Below are 15,968 nucleotides of genomic sequence, written 5' to 3' on the forward strand. Positions count from 1 at the left end.
AGTGGGGTGAGAAGAGCTATGCGCAGGAGAGATGGGAGGAGTGGAGGCGATGGGAGCCTTAGGGGAAAAGGAGAAATTAAAGGTGAATCTAAGACTTATTAATCTAATGGCTGATGCTAATTAGCCCACTTATACACAGCAAAAAAAATTTTCAATAAGTTTTAAAAAGAATTACCATGTACTGTTTTTACCAGACTTAATAATAGATGGTTTAAAAAGTGGTAAAGAGAACAGTAGCTTTCCATTAATAAGTAAGTTCCACTCAACAAACAAACACTTAAGAGCATACATAAGTGCTCAGTTTGGGGGACAAAAAAGCCTATTACCTTTAATTTTGAATGAAAATAGCCAAGTTATTTTAAATTTGGGGGGGGGGGTGCTTCAGAATCCTCATCCGTGAAATAAGGAGACTGGACCAGATAATTTCTAAGGTCACTGAGCTCTAAAATTACTGTACATAGAGATGCTCAATAAATTCTTCTAAATGTTTGTTGCATGAATGAAATTCTGTGCTGCTTTTCTAAAAACTATTTTTCTGGCATATTCTCTTTTTTCCTTTATCACTATTGCTTTAGAAGACTCTTTAGGTAGGCATTTCTAGATTTACCTACCCACCTACCTACCTACCTTCCCTCACCTGCAAACAAACATTTGGAAGTTTCTTCACTGTTTTCAGAAATGTACCTATTTAATGAAAAAATAATCTCATTAAAATAAGGCAACTTTTGGTGGGTGGGATTTAATGAAAGTGTAACCAGGCAATTTAGCCAATTGTGATTAACTCCCGCTCCGTGTGAAAGCTTTTTGATGACTAAAAAGGTTCTCTATTAATAATCCTGGAGAGCCAGGGTTGGCAACTACAGCCTGTGAGCTAAAATGGGTTTTACATTTTTAAAAGGGTTGGGGAAAAAAAGGATATGTGACAGCAATTATCTGGCCTACAAAGCCTAACAAACAAACATGTTAACATCTGGCCCTTTACAGAAAAAGACTTGCCCCAACCCTTGGAGACCAGACTTGCAGGAATCACAGTAACAGAGTCGATAACTTACTTAACTGAAGTCTCAGGAGGAACTCGGTCATAGCTGATGTTGAACTAGAGAGAACAAATTTCTGGGCCTTTCTGCCACGGGGGTAATACGAAAATCAAGCTTTGTCTAAGATTAACCCACAGAAATAGGCATCAAGGTTTTGTGATAATAACTAACTACCAGGTATTGATTGTAGGCCAGACCCTGCACCAAACATTATCTATGTGCTATTCAGTTTAATGGCTACCACTGCCCTCCTGGCTCGACCAGTTACTAGCTGTGTGGCCTTGGGAAGGTTTCTTAACCTCTCTGTAGCTCATTTTCTTCCTGTTTGAAATGGGAATAAACATAATGCCTTCCTCATGGAGTTGTAATGAGAATTAAATGAACTAATTAATGGAAAGCACATATAGAACAGTGCCTAGCACATAACAAGCTCTCAGTAACTATAATTTTCATTCTTATCCCAATTTTTCACATGAAGAAATGAATGTTTAGAGAAAATAACTTGTTCACTGTCACAGTGGTAGGACGTGAACTTGACCATTCCTCTATATTATTATGCTCAGCTGCTAGGGTGGGCAGCAAATTTGACCAGGGATGGATAGCTAGAGATGAGGTTGCCTAGAGCCCAAATAGACACACTGTGCTGTGTGGCAGGTGACTTCCCTGACCGCCCATCTGCAAGTGGTCATTAGAGCAGTGAGCTTTGTTTTCCTGCCACTGTGCAGTTCAGTGAGGCAATTCTACGATCGTGAGACTAAAACACTGATCAGATGTGTGGTTTCTACGTCATCTGCTGTGGATCTCATTGGAGCTAGAGTCTGGGGGCATTTAGTCGTCAGCCTAGTAGCTGTTAACTTCTCCCAGACCATAGTTTGGAACTGATGGTCAAATAGTAGATTCCACGTTGGTGAGCATGTGGAGGTGTGCTAGGTGAGTGGTGTGCCCGGAGAGGGCACTGAAGCTCCGTGCCCATTCCCACCTACCTTGCTCTATGTATCTCTTCCATCTGGCTGTTCCTGAGTTGCAGGACTGGAGGTGATGCCAGCAAAATGGCAGAGCAGAATACCCAGCCTCCACTCTTCCACAAAGACCACCATTTAGACACCTATCCGTGAACAAAACCAGCTCTGCGAGAGCTCGGGGTCCACTTAAGAAACGTCAGTAATGCAGCTGAACATAAAACCTGAGAATAACCATACAAAAAGGGGAAGACAGCTTCACTCTGCCTGCATCACCCCATCCCCAAAGCCAGCAGTGCTCAGCACCGAGAGGGAGTGCCCAGCTAGAAAGAGGACCCTTCACTAGGAAACGGGGAGTGGGGTGAGTGACCAGCTTCCCCAGCCTTTCGGGGCATCTCATGAAGGTCCCCCTTCAGTTTCACCCCACTCACTCAGAGACTGGCAGAGCTGAGACACATAGAAATGTGGCTAGGGACAAGGAAGAAAAAGCAGGGGCTCCCAGAAGCAGGCACATAGCAGGAGCAGCTGTGGTTTCGAGACACCTGCTCCACAGACAAATCCAGCAGCTTTCAGCACTGAAGAAACCAAGAGACAGCACAACCGCCATGGACCCCACAGGTACTTGCATTCACTGACATCAGCCACCTCAGTCCCTACCTATTTATTTTCTTCCCAGCCTGCCCCACTGTGGCCCCTGCTAGAGCCCAGGTACCACACGAGCAGCCAGCCCAGGCCTGTGTGTGAGTACGAGACACCAGCCTACATGCCCCATCGCCATGTGTGCACTTGGGGCTAGCCCCTCCAGCTGTGCACTCGCACACTGCCAGCCTGACACCCACCTGACACCGGCCTCCACTGTGGTGTGCACACCCAGGGGGAGACTGTGCAGCCACAGGAGAACATGCAGACAGCCTGGGACCCTTGTGGCCGCCAGCGTGCCCACAGTTGGCCCTGGCCCTTGCTGCCTGCCCTGGCACCCACCGCTAGGTGTGTGTCTGCAACTGGCCCCTGCCACTACATAGGCATCTGCAGCTGATCCCTGCAGCGGAGTGTGTACACACCACTGGCCCCGGCCACCACACTGCCTGTCCTGCTCCTTGGACCAGGGGGCGCTGCTGAGGACCCCAAGCACCATTCAGTTGCTGACGCTGTGGACCCCAGCAGCCTGAGCCAGAGAGAGATCACGCCCCTCCCCCCCACCCACCGGTGCCACACAGCCCCACGCTTGGTACCCTGCACCACTAGACCTGGGGTCACGGCACGTTGTAGTGTGCTCCACCAACCCTTGCAGGAGTGAAAGTCTTCACTTACCAAAGTCAGTCCACAATGTCTGGAAGAGGTGACTGCTACTTCAAATGCACAGACACCTGTGAAAGGCTACAGGGATCATGAAGAATCAGGGAAATACGTCTCCACCAAAGGAATACAGTGAACTTCCAGGAACTGGCCCTAAAGAAATGGAGATCCAGGAGATTGCCTGATAAAGAATTTAAAATAATTGTCTGAAGATGCTCAGCTACAAGAGAACAGAAAAACACTTTAATGATATCTGGAAAATCATACAAGAGCAAATAAGATGTACATCAAAGAGACAGAAAATCTGAAAAAAAAATTTTGGAGCTGAAGAATACAATAATTGAATTGAAGCATTCAAGAGAGATCTTCAACATCAGACCTGAACGAGAAGAAGAATCAATGAGACAGATCAATTGAAAGCCAATCAGAGGAGCAAAAAGAAAAAAAGAATGAAAAGGACTGAAGAACACCTATAAGACTTAGGGGACACCATTAAGAGAAACACTGTACACATCATTGGAATTACAGAAGGAGAAGAGGTGGAGAAAGAGGTAGAAAGCTTATTTAAAGAAATAATGGCTGAGAATTTCTCTCTCAAACCTGGGAGAAATTTGGACTTCCAAGTTCATGAAACTAATAGGTTTATTTTCAATCTAAAATGATCTCCTCCAAGATACATAAAAAACAGTCTAAAATCAAAACCAGAGAATTTTAGAGCAGCAAGAGAAAACAAAATCTCGTACAAGGGAACCCCCATAAGGGTTGGAAATCAGCAGATTTCCCAGTAGAGACCTTGCAGGCCAGGAGAGAATGGGATAATATATTCAAGTACTGAAAGAAAAAATACCTGCCAACCGAGAATACTTTACCCAGCAAAGTTGTCCTTCAGAAATGAAGGTGAGATAAAGACTCTCCCTAACAAACAAAAATTGAGGGGGTTCACCACCACTAGACCTTACTTATAAAAAAAAATGCTGATAGGAATTCTTCAAGCTGAAATGAAAGGATACCAGTTAGTAACATGAAAACATAAAAATATACAACATACTGATTAAGATAAGTATGTAGTCAGATTCAGAATACTCTAATACTGTAATATGGTAGTGTGTTAATTACTTAACTCCAGTATAAAGGTTAAAGCACAAAAGTATTAAAAAAAAGCTATAGCTACAATAATTTGTTAATACATAATATAAAATATAAATTGTGACATCAAAAACATAAAAGAGAGAAAGTAAAAGGGTAGAGGTTTTGTATGCAATCAACATTAAATTATCAGCCTAAAATAGACTATTATAAGTTGTTTTATGTAAGCCTTATGGTAATAACAAAGCAAAAGCCTACAAGTAGATTGTAGGCAAAGCAAAAGCAAAAGTAGATTCACAAAAGATAAAGAGGAAACTAAAGCATAATCACTATGGAAAATCATCTCACAAAGGTAGGCAGAAAGAGAGGAAGAAAGTAACAAAGGGACTACAAAACAGCCAGAAAACAAAAAGATGGCATTAGTAGGTCTTTACCTATCAATAATTTCTTTAAATATAAATGTATTGAATTCTCAAAAGACAAAGAGTGGCTGGATGGATAAAAAAACAAAACAACTATATGCTGCCTACAAGAGACTCACTTCAGCTTTAAGGACACACACAAGCTCAAAATGAAGGTGTGGGAAAAGATATTCATGCAAGTGAAAACCGCAAGAGAGCAGGGATAGCTATACTTGTATCAGACAAACTAGACTTTAAGCCAAAAATGGTAACAAGAGACAAAGAAGATCATATAATGACAAAGAGGTCAATTTATCAAGAAGATATAACAGTTGTAAATATATAGTCACCTAACATTGGAGCTAAATATATTAACAAAATACTAACAGATCTGAAAGGAGAAATAGATGACAATACAATAATAGTTAAGGACTTCAGCATTCCGCTTTTAACAAAGGATAGATCATCCAGACAGAAAATCAATAAAGAAACATTGGACTTGAACCATACTTTAGACCAAATTAGTTAAACAGATATATACAGAACATTCCATCCAACAGAAACAAAACACACATTCTTCTCAAATGCACATGGAACATTCTCCACAATAGGTCATATCATAGGTCACAAAACAAGTCTTAGCAAATTTAAGATTGAAATCATACCAAGTATCTTTTCCAACCACAGTGGTATGAAACTAGAAATCAATAACAAGAAGAAGGCTGAAAATTTCACATACATGTGGAAATCAACACACTCCTGAACAAACAATGGGTCACAGAGGAAATCAAAAGGAAAATAAAAAAACACCTTGAATCAAACAAAAATTAAAACACTTCATACCAAAACCTGTGGGATGCATCAAGAGCAGTTTTAAGAGAAGTTTATAGAAATAAATGTCTATATTAAGAAAAAAGAAAGATCTCAAACAAACTAATTTTACCCCTTAAGGAACTAGAAAAAGAAGAAACTAAGCCCAAAGTTAGCAGAAGGAAGGGGATAATATAAATAAATGAAATAGAGACCAGAAAAATTATAGAAAAGATCAATGAAATTAAGAGCTGGTTTTTGAAAGATAAAATTGACAAACTTTTAGCTAGATTAAGAAAAAAAAGAGAGAGAAGGGCTTCCCTGGTGGCACAGTGGTTGAGAATCCACCTGCCAATGCAGGGGACACAGGTTCGAGCCCTGGTCTGGGAGGATCCCACATGCCGTGGAGCAACTAAGCCCGTGAGCCACAACTACTGAGCCTGCATGCTACAACCACTGAAGCCCGTGTGCCTAGAGCCCGTGCTCTGCAACAAGAGAAGCCACCGCAGTGCAAAGCCCACGCACCGCAACTAGAGAAAGCCTGCATGCAGCAACGAAGACCCAACTCAGCCAAAAATAAATAAATAAAATAAATTTATTAAAAAAAAAAAAGAGAGAAGACTCAAATAGATAACATTATAAATGAAAGAGGAGACACTGCAATGGATACCACAGAAATACAAAGGATCATAAGAGACTATTAAGAACAATCACACACCTACAAATTAGATAACCTAGAAGAAACAAATACATAGAAACAGGACACTGTAAAACTCTTAGAGGAAAACAGAACACTCTTTGACATAAATCACACAAGATCTTTTTTGATCCACCTCCTAGAGCAATAAAAATAAAAAAAAATAGGATCTAATTAAACTTAAAAGCTTTAGCACAGCAAAGGAAACCATAAAAAAAAAAAACACCTCAGAATGGGAGAAAATATTTGGAAACAAAGCAACTGACAAGGGATTGAGCTCCAAAATATACAAGCAGCTCATGAAGATTAATATCAAAAAAATAACTCAGTCAAAAAATGGGCAGAAGATCTAAACAGACATTTCTCCAAAGAAGACATACAGATGTACATGAAAAGATGCTCATCACTAATTACCAGAGAAATGCAAATCAAAACTACAATGAGGTGTCTCCTCACACCAGTCAGAATGGCCATCATCAAAAAATCTACAATCAATAAATGCTGGAGAGGGTGTGGAGAAAAGGGAACCCTCCTACACTGCTGGTGGGAATGTAAATTGGTACAGCCACTATGGAGAACAGTATGGAGATTCCTTAAAAAACTAAAAATACAACTACCATATGACCCAGCAATCCCACTCCTAGGCATATACCCAGAGAAAACCATAATTCGAAAAGGTAAATGCACCCCAATGTTCACTGCAGCACTATTTACAATAGCCAGGACATGGAAGCAACCTAAATGTCCACTGACAGAGGAATGGATAAAGAAGATGTGGTACATATATACAATGGAATATTACTCAGCCATAAAAAAGAAGGAAATAATGCCATTTGCAGCAACATGGATGGACCTAGAGATTGTCATAGTGAGTGAAGTAAGTCAGACATAGAAAGACAAATATATGATATTGCTTATATGTGGAATCTAAAAAAAGGGTACAAATGAACTTATTTACAAAACAGAAGTAGAGTCACAGATGTAGAAAACAAACTTATGGTTATCAGGGGATAAGAGGGGGGAGGGATAAATTGGGAGATTGAGATTGACATATACACACTACTATATATAAAATAGATAACTAATAAGAACCTACTGTATAGCACAGGGAACTCTACTCCATACTCTGTAATGACCTATATGGGAAAAAGATCTAAAAAAAGAGTGGATATATGTATATGTATAACTGATTCACTTTGCTGTACACCTGAAACTAACACAATATTGTAAATCAACTATACTCCAATAAAAATTTTTTTAAAATGAGATGTAGAAGTCAGAGGTATAAAAAAAAAAATCAACTGAATCATTTAGAGAAAATTTGGCCATAAGATGAGCAGATGATATAATTTATAAGAATAGCTTAAGTTCTTTCAAACTTATTGTTCTCATAACCATACTTAAAAAGTATGTTTTTGAAATCATGCTCACTAATACCCAATAAAGCTCAGGATGTGTGTGGGGAAAAAAAAAAACAAAAAACTTCATGGGACTTCCCTGGTGGTCCAATGGTTAAGACTCTGCCTTCGAATGCAGGGGCTGTGGGTCTGATCCCTGGTTGGGGAGCTAAGATCACACATGCCTCGTGGCCAAAAAAAAACCAACAAACCATAAAACAGAAGCAACATTGTAACAAATTCAATAAACACTTTAAAAAATGGTCCACATCAAAAATAATCTTAAAAAAATACTTCAAATGTCCATCAATTATAAAAAAACAAAACTTAGAAACATACAACCTACCAAGGCTGAATCATGAAAAAAAAAGAAAATCCAAACAAACTAGTAATGAGGAAGGAGACTGAATCAATAATCAAAAACCTCCCAATAAGAAACCCATAGACCAGATGGTTTCACCAGTGAATTCTACCAAACATTTAAAAAAGAATTAATGTCAATCCTTCTCAAACAGGGAACACTCCAAAACTCATTTTATGAGGGTAGCATAACCTTGGTACCAAAGCCAGATAAGGACACTATAAGGAAAGATAACTACAGACCAATATCCCTGATGAATATAAATGCAAAAATTCTCAACACAATATTTGCAAACTGAATTCAATAGCACATTAAAACAATCATACACCATGGTCAAGCAGGATTTATTCCTGGAATGCAAGAATGACTCAATGTATGCAAATCAATAAATGTGATACATCTCATTAATAGAAGGAAAGATAAACTCATATGATCCTTTCAATAGATGCAAAAAAAGCATTTGACAAACGACAACATCCTTTCATGATAAAAAACTCTCAACAAATTGGGAACAGAAGGAACATACCTCAACATAATATATGATAAGTTCACAGCTAACATTATACTCAATGTTCAAAAGTTGAAAGCTTTTCCTTTAAGATCAGGAACCAGTTAAGGGTGACCATTCTCACCCCTCCTATTCAACACAGTACTGGAAATCCTAACCAGAGAAATCAGGCAAGGAAAAAAAGACATTCAAATCAGAAAGGAAGAAGTAAAACAGTCATTGTTTGCAGATGATATGATCTTATATATAAAAAATCCTAATGACTGCACTAAGAAATGCTAGAGCTAATCGAGGAATTCAGTAATATTATAGGACACAAAATCAACATACAGGAATCAGCTGTGTTTCTATATACTAACAATGAAATATCTGAAAAAGAAAAAAAGAAAACAATCCCTTTAATAATAACATCAAAAACAATAAAATATTTAGGAATAAATTTAACCAAGGAGGTGAAAGATCTGTACACTGTAAACTACAAGACTTTGGCAAAAAAAAAAATTGAAGAAGACACAAAGAAATGGAAAGAGATCCTATGTTCATGAATCAGAAGAGTTAATATTGTTAAGATGTCCATACTACCCAAAGCCATCTATAGATTCAATGTGATCCCTATCAAAATCCCAATGGCATTTTTCACAGAAATAGAACAAATAATTTTAAAATTTGTATGGAACCACAAAAGATCCCAAATAGCCAAGGCAATCATGAGAAAAAAGTATAAATTGGAGGCATCACACTTCCTGTTTCAAACTATACTACTATAGCTATAGTAATAACTATTTCAAGCTATACTACAAAGCTATAGCAATTAACATAGTATGGTACTGGCATAAAAAAGAACAAATAGACCAATGGAACAGAATCAAGAGCCTAGAAATAAACCTTTGCATATATGGTTAACTGATATTTGACAGGAAGCCAAGAATACTCAATGGGGAAAGAATAGCCTCTTTAATAAATGATGTAAAAAAAATAAATAAATACATGAATGAATGAATGTATGCTGTTGGTAAAACTGGATAGTCAAATGCAGAATGAAATTGGACCCCTATCTTACACTATTCACAAAAATTAACTCAAGATAAAGACTTAAACACAGGACCTGAAACTAAAACTCCTAGAAGAAAACACAGGGAAAAGGCTTCCTGACATTGGTCTTCGCGATGATTTTTGGATTTAACACCAAAAGCTCTAGCAACAACGACAAAACTTGATAAGTGGGATTATATCGAACTAAAATAGTTTCTGCACAGCAAAAGAAACAACCAGCAAATAAAAATGCAAACTATGGAATGGAAGAAAATATTTGCAAATCATATATCTGATAAGGAGTTAATATCCAAAATATGTAAATAACTCATACAACTCAACAGCAAAAATAACCAAACAATTTGATTTTAATAAAATGGGCAGGAGAACTCAATAAATACATTTTCAAATAAGACACACAGATGGCCAACAGGTACATGAAGAGGTACTCAGCATCACTAAACATCAGGGAAATGCAAATCAAAACCACAAGGAGATATTCATCTCACACCTGTTAGAATGGCTATTATCAAAAAGACAAAAGATAAATGTTGGTGAAGATGTGGAGAAAAGGGAACCCTTGTGCATTGTTGGTAGGAATGTAAATTGGTATAGCCACTATGGAAAACATTATGAAGGTTCCTTAAAAAAATAAAAATAGAACTATCGTACGATCCATCCAGCAATCCCACTTCTGGGTATATATCCAAAGGAAATATAAACAGGATCTTGAAGAGATGTCTGCACCCCCATGTTCACTGAAGCATTATTTACAATAGCCAAGATATGGAAACAACGGGTCTGTCCAAGGATGAATGGATAAAGAAATTGTGGTGTATATATACCATGGAATATTATTCATAAGAAAGAAGGAAATCTTGCTATTTGTGACAACATGGATGGACCTTGAAAGTATTATGCTAATTAAGTCAGAGAAAGACCAATACTGTATGATCTCACTTATATGTGAAATCTAAAAAGCCTAACTCATAGGAACAGAGTAGAATGGTAGTTACCAGGGGCTGGGGAGTGGAGAAAATGGGGAGATGTTGGTCAAAGGATACAAACTTCCAGTTATAAGATGAATATATTCTGGGCATCTAATTAACAGCATGGTGATTATAGTTAATAATACTGTACTATATACTTGAAAGTTGCTAAGAGAGTAGATCTTAAATGTTCTAACTACAAAAAAGAATAATTATGTAATATGATGGAGGTGTTAGCTAATGCTATGATGGTAATTGCTTCACAATATATTAGTGGTTCAAATCAACCTGCTGTACACTTTAGACTTACACAATGTTACATGTCAATCATATCTCAATAAAACCGGAAAAAATAAAGGAAAAAACAGCCAAATCACTGTTAACTGGATGATGGAGAGAAAGGTGGAATGAAGGAGGGCATACAACAGAACGTCAAAACAGATTTGAGGTGCAGCCCAATGAATAGAATGTTTTGTGTCAGGGTCAAGCATAGAAGAGAAAGTATATAAAATCAAGGCTAATATGCAGAATTTTATCATTTCCTCTCAAAAAGAAATGTAAGTGTTGGTTGTCTCCAGTTCTCTTTGGCTCTTAAAAATGCAGCCAAGCATATTTTAAAACATTTGTTAAGTCTCTAGAATATCTAAGAACATGAAGCCCATGTTGCCTTCGTACTACTCAGCCGGGGCTGCTTGAGTTATGAGTCTTCTGCTTTGTGAATGTCTTCATTTTTAAGAGATGCCTTTATGGAGAGTTCATAGGTGCACCGGCGCCTCCACCTGCAGACTTATCTTGGGGAACTGCATCTCACACAGCTGAGGGGGCGCTTGTGATAAGGAAGACAGTAGGTCCTCAGGTCTTCAGAATAGGTGAAAACTCTCCTGCAGATCAGATCAAGGAAATTCTCCAGTTGGATGTGACACAGAAGCTACCACCATGCCTCTCCAACCCACGTAAGGAGGGGTTGGTGAACCTCACTTGTGGAGTGAGAAACAGGGCTATGCAACAGAACAGGTGCTGGAGGAAGTGTCCACCCCATTGTGGGCAGATTCTTTGCATCTATATTAATAACAGCCTCTCCCACGGATTAGCTGATCCAGGCTTTAGTGTTTTATTTCCTTCTGAAAGTAACGGAGTGTGTACTCCTGAGTTATGCGTGGCATGGAGAAAATTAGTTCAGATGTCAGCATTTTTTTTTCTTCCAAGAGTGGCTGCATGCTTGGCAGGGTGCACAATCATACGGTCTTCAGATCTTTTAAAAGCTGATTTTCCTGGGCCTAACCCCGGGGGAATTGGATACAATCTCTGGTTATTATTGATTCAGTTCCCATTGGTGTTGAACTTCCTGAGAAATTAAATAAGATCTAAAACTCACACACATACACTCCTCAGGTGAAGGGAAACTCTAAACCAGATTAGTCTTTCACGGTCACCTTTTTTTTTAGGATTAGGAGAAAAAGAAAGCCAAAGAGCAAATTTGGAAATAACCCCAATGCCTACAGTGTCATAAGAGGCCCGGGGCTCTTGAGATCAAAGGTCAACAGCAAGTGCCAACTAGGTACTGGCTCGTGGTCCCAGAGGGACCGGCCTGCCACTGCCAAAGTCTTCTTGTTGTTAAAAACGTGTCTCCTGACCTTTCGTGCCTGGGCTCTCCCAGGAGCTCAGATGCTGGTGTAGCAGACTCAAGGGCTCTCAAGTTCAAGTCTGGCAGACTGTCCGGAGAGGAGACCTGGAGCTGCTGAATTTATGAGGTAATGGGGGGCGGGGCCTCATTCAATGAGAGTGGAAGGTCATTTGAACCCAAAGCTTGCTCTGTTGCTGGTGTGAGCAGTGGCACCCCGGCTTTGCCCCCCTGGCGCTGATGAGGGAGTGGAGGGTGACCCCAGGCCCTCTCCCAGTCTCAGCCGTGTCCACAGGCTTGGTGAAACTTAGGATGCTAATTAGGAGCTTGCTAATTAGGAGCTTGCCGAGATCAGAGCAGCTCTTCTCCCTGGGGTACGCTTCATTTTTAGTTATTTAAAAATACAGCCTGAGACAGAAATTTCAGGACACCAGGTGCCTAGAAATCAGTTCAAAGGTTATTCTGTTCCTTCCCTGCACAGAATGCAGGCAATCCCACATCTGTCTCCGCTCAGTTAATTCCCTTGACATGTCTGAGCAGATCTGGACCTCCCAAAACGCCCTAGAGAGAAGCAGACTTAGAGGAGTTTGCCCTGCTCCGTGAGGGAGGGGATTCAGCAAGCAAAGGTCTGTCGGAGAAAGCGGCACACACATTGTGATGCAGATTGCTTGAGAAGAGTCAGAATTTTACTTTCCCTGCCAAGAGAATGGGTCAGTGCTCCCATAAAATCCTTCTCACTGGTTAGTGCTGATTTGTGCCTAAAGTGCTGGAGGCGCCCTCTGTTTCTGACTAATACAAACAAGGCACCAGAGGGCGAGGAGAAGGGTGGTGGTGGGGAACACAATTCCTTTTTTGTAGTGATTCAAAATGTCTTGTTTGGGCTTCGGCAGAGAAAGAATCTTTGTCTCAATGCTTGATGGTAACAGCCCGCCACCATCCTTTACTGCAGATTTATCGTGTGCTCACGTTATGTTCATCCAAGTAAATTCCCACAATAACCCCGATAAGGGAGGTACTCTGATTGTTTCCATTTTTTAGATAAAGAAACGGAGACGGGGAGGGTAAGGAACGTGCAGAGGCTGCAGACTGGCGCCATCTGTCTGCAGCCTGGACCTTGAGCGTCGAGCAGCATTTGGCCTCCACTGGGACTGTCGGGTACCGTCTCTTGTCAACCCAGGATTTGGAACTGATCGTAGGTGCTCATTGCCGCAGATACCCAGGATGCTGTCTGCACCCTCTACTTCAGGTGAGGTCTTTGGACCAGCAGCATTGCAGCACCTGGAAGCTTGTCAGAAAAATGCAGATTGTCAGGCCCCCCCAGGGCGACTGTTCTACAAGACCCCTAGCCAGTATTCCAGTTTGAGAAGCCCTGCCCTCTGCTACCAGAGAGAAATAGATCCTTTGTGATCCGTTGTGCGCCACAACGACTGAGCCTACGCTCTAGAGCCCGCGAGCCACAACTACTGAGGCCACGTGCCACAACTACTGAAGCCCGCACGCCTAGAGCCCGTGCTCCGCAACAAGAGAAGCCACTTTAATGAGAAGCCCGCACACAGCAACGAAGAGTAGCCCCTGCTCGCTGCAACTAGAGGAAGCCCACGCGCAGCAACGAAGACCCAACGCAGCCAAAAATAAATAAATAAATTTATAAAAAAATATTTAAAAAAAGTAAAATAGATAAACAAGGACCTACTATCTACACAGGGAACTATATTCAATATCTTGCAATAACCTATAATGGAAAAGAATCTGAAAAAGAATATATATATATATAACTGAATCACTTTGCTATACACCTAAAACATTATAAATCAACTATACTTCAGTTAAAAAAAGCAACAGTTACAGAAAAATAACAATAACTCAAAATATCTTACCAAGAAGTACTCAAAGCTGTAGAACCAGCAGCACGACAAAGATTTCTCAGCATCTTTGAATTGCTTTTGAGAAATTAAAGGAAGATTCAAACGTGTGGAAGATTATGAGTTTCAGAATTCACAGTAACATGTAATTTATACACACAAAGGCTCAGCTGAGACATGGAAGTCCAGAGGTCTCGGATTTGGTTCTTGCTGCGTTTTGCACTGGGCCGTGTTCCCCGGAAGACGCTGCACAACTCGGATCCACCGTGTGGTACAAGCCTTGTTGATGGAGAGGAACAGTGAGAAGCAAACTGTCAACAAGCCCAGTTCCTGCCAGACCCCACTTGTGGGCCTGCCAGCCAGCGTTCTGAAAACGCTTTTGGGAATTCCGACTTTCAGCTTTTACTGAATACGAAATTCAACTGTGTATTTATAGCCTTGATAAGCTGACCCAGCTTAGGGATAACCCTGATACACAAGGTTCAGCATCCATTTCTAGAGGGGGTAATAATGAGGCCACTGAAAGGAGTTGACGAGGACTGTCCTTCTCTCCCAACCTCCCCCAGTCGGTCCCTGTTCTGAAATTCCCATTCAGTTCGTCCATAGTGCTGCAAACTGAGAGAGGAGGAGCAAAAACACTGCCAGGGGAGTTGGGGGAGGCCGTCTGGAGGACCATCAGGCTTTTAAACAGGCTGTAGAAGCTGGTGTACTTGGGCCAGCATCACTTTCTGGTCCCGCAGAGGGGCCACAGCAAAATAGGACTTAAGAAAATGAAGGGTCGCTATATACTGCTTGCCACTTCTGCCTCAGTTTTATTACTTTGGACCCAGTGTTTCAAAAAGTAAGTTACTCACGCGAGCTTCAGTGTTTTTTTTAAATTTATTTATTCCATTTATTTTACTTTTGGCTGTGTTGGGTCCTCGTTGCTGCACGCGGGCTTTTCTCCAGTTACTGCAAGCGGGGGCTACTCTTCCCTGTGGCACGTGGGCTTCTCACTGGAGTGGCGCCTCCCGATGTGGAGCACGGGCTCTAGACGCGTGGGCCTCAGTAGCTGTAGCATGCGGGCTCGGTAGTTGTGGCTCGCGGCTCCAGATCGCAGGCTCAGCAGTTGTGGCGCACGGGCCCAGTTGCTCCGCGGCATGTGGGATCTTCCCAGACCAGGGCTCGAACCCGTGTCCCCTGCATTGGCAGGTGGATTCGCAGCCATTGTGCCACCAGGGAAGCCCGAGCTTCAGTTCTGACAGAACGCCAGGCCATTGTGCCGTCAGCAGTGCTGCGTCTTCATGCTCCGAAGTCAGACAGATCTCAGTTCAAATCCTGGTGTCAGTACTGGGACAAGGTCCTTGCTCCAAGCCTTAATTTTTTTTTTTTTAATTTCAGGTTTAGTATATTTTGAATGTGTACTTGAGTCACTTAAGTCAGGCGTCTATGACACATGCAGCTTAAAGAACACCTGTAGGCCTAACCTCCACCGGCCACGAGCTGCTTACCTCACACGACTGCAATGTGCCTTTTCCTCCGTGTCACAGTTTTCTGGTGGCCTCGTTAGCTTCAGAGTAGTGAGTGGTTCACATATTTGCCTGTGATGGCCTCCGAGACTTTGGAAATGTACTTAAACAGTTGTTTTTCTTAATGTCTTTCTTTCTGCACCCCTCCAGCCCCTTCCATGAACTGCTTCAAAGGCAGCTGAGCACAGAGCCCAAGCCTGTCTTCCTACCGACCATCACGGGCGTGTCTAGCTTGTACCCAGTTTGCTCCACCTTCCAGTGCCTTCCCTGGAGACAGAATAACAATCTTAATCCTCAGGAGCTGCTGAGGAGCTCAGGGGAGCAGCTTGATCCCTTACGTAGGGAAAGGTCAGACCCCACAGAGGGTTCGGTCACACGTTCCTGACGCTGTCAAATTCAGGACA

Source organism: Balaenoptera borealis (genome assembly GCF_965194805.1).
Source record: "Balaenoptera borealis genome assembly, chromosome: 4".
Lineage (NCBI taxonomy): Eukaryota > Metazoa > Chordata > Mammalia > Artiodactyla > Balaenopteridae > Balaenoptera > Balaenoptera borealis.